Source organism: Triticum dicoccoides, chromosome 2B (assembly GCF_002162155.2).
Source record: "Triticum dicoccoides isolate Atlit2015 ecotype Zavitan chromosome 2B, WEW_v2.0, whole genome shotgun sequence".
NCBI classification, from domain to species: domain Eukaryota; kingdom Viridiplantae; phylum Streptophyta; class Magnoliopsida; order Poales; family Poaceae; genus Triticum; species Triticum dicoccoides.
In genome coordinates, this window is record NC_041383.1 from 38,762,626 (window position 1) to 38,764,949 (window position 2,324).

Genomic DNA, 2,324 nt, shown 5'->3' on the forward strand with positions numbered 1-2,324 from the left:
ATGTGCCCGATGATGATGATCTCCGCCGGGTCATTGTCGATGCAAGGACACAATGCGAAAGTCAAAAGGAGAAGCTGAAGTTCGATCGCATGTTAGAGGATCACAAAAAGGGGTTGTACCCCAATTGCGAAGATGGCAACACAAAGCTCGGTACCGTACTCGAATTGCTGCAGTGGAAGGCAGAGAATGCTGTGCCTGATAAAGGATTTGAGAAGCTACTAAAAATAATGAAGAAGAAGCTTCCAAAGGATAACGAATTGCCCGACAGTACATACGCAGCAAAGAAGGTCGTATGCCCTCTAGGATTGGAGGTTGAGAAGATACATGCATGCCCTAATGACTGCATCCTCTACCGCGGTGCCTACAAGGATCTGAACGCATGCCCGGTATGCAGTGCATTGCGGTATAAGATCAGACGAGATGATCCTGGTGATGTTGACGGCGAGCCTCCCAGGAAGAGGGTTCCTGCGAAGGTGATGTGGTATGCTCCTATAATACCACGGTTGAAACGTCTGTTCAGAAACGGAGAGCATGCCAAGTTGATGCGATGGCACAGTGAGGACCGTAAGAAAGACGGGAAGTTGAGAGCACCCGCTGACGGGTCGCAGTGGAGAAAAATTGAGAGAAAGTACTGGGATGAGTTTGCAAAGGACCCAAGGAACGTATGGTTTGCTTTAAGCGCGGATGGCATTAATCCTTTCGGGGAGCAGAGCAGCAATCACAGCACCTGGCCCGTGACTCTATGTATGTATAACCTTCCTCCTTGGATGTGCATGAAGCGGAAGTTCATTATGATGCCAGTTCTCATCCAAGGCCCTAAGCAACCCGGCAACGACATTGATGTGTACCTAAGGCCATTAGTTGAAGAACTTTTACAGCTGTGGAATGGAAACGGTGTACGTACGTGGGATGAGCACACACAAGAGGAATTTAACCTAAAGGCGTTGCTGTTCGTGACCATCAACGGTTGGCCCACTCTCAGTAACCTTTCAGGACAGACAAACAAGGGATACCACGCATGCACGCACTGTTTACTTGACACCGATAGTATATACCTGGCAAGCTGCAGGAAGAATGTGTACCTGGGCCATCGTCGATTTCTTCCGACCAACCATCAATGTCGAAAGAAAGGCAAGCATTTCAAAGGCGAGGCAGATCACCGGAAGAAGCCCGCCATACGTACCGGTGATCACGTACTTGCTATGGTCAATGATTTACACGTAATCTTTGGAAAGGGTCCCGGCGGACTAGCTGTTCCGAATGACGCTGAGAATCACGCACCCATGTGGAAGAAGAAATCTATATTTTGGGACCTACCCTACTGGAAATACCTAGAGGTCCGCTCTTCGATCGACGTGATGCACGTGACGAAGAACCTTTGTGTGAACCTGCTAGGCTTCTTGGGCGTGTATGGGAAGACAAAAGATACACCCGAGGCACGAGAGGACCTGCAACGCTTGCACGAAAAAGAGGGCATGCCTCCGAAGCAGTATGAAGGTCCTGCCAGCTACGCTCTTACGAAAGAAGAGAAAGAATATTCTTTCAATGCCTGCTCAGTATGAAGGTCCCGACTGGCTTCTCGACGAATATAAAGGGAATAATAAATATGCCAGAGAAAAAGTTCCAGAACCTAAAGTCTCATGACTGCCACGTGATTATGACGCAACTGCTTCCGGTTGCATTGAGGGGGCTTCTACCGGAAAACGTCCGACTAGCCATTGTGAAGCTATGTGCATTCCTCAATGCAATATCTCAGAAGGTGATCGATCCAGAAATCGTACCAACGCTAAGGAGTGATGTGGCGCAATGTCTTGTCAGTTTCGAGCTGGTGTTCCCACCATCCTTCTTCAATATCATGACGCACGTCCTAGTTCATCTAGTCGACGAGATTGTCATTCTGGGGCCCGTATTTCTACACAATATGTACCCCTTTGAGAGGTTCATGGGAGTCCTAAAGAAATATGTTCGTAACCGCGCTAGGCCAGAAGGAAGCATCTCCATGGGCCATCAAACAGAGGATGTCATCGGGTTTTGTGTTGACTTCATTCATGGCCTTAAGAAGATAGGTCTCCCTAAATCGCGGTATGAGGGGAGACTGACTGGAAAAGGCACGCTTGGAAGGGACTCAATAATATGCAGGGACGGATATTCTTGGTCTCAAGCACACTACACAGTTCTACAGAACTCTACCTTGGTGACCCCGTATGTCGATGAACACAAGAACAGTCTGCGCTCCAAACACCCGGAGCAGTGCGACGACTGGATTACATGTGAACACATCAGGACTTTCAGCAGTTGGTTGGAAACACGTCTCAGAGGTGACA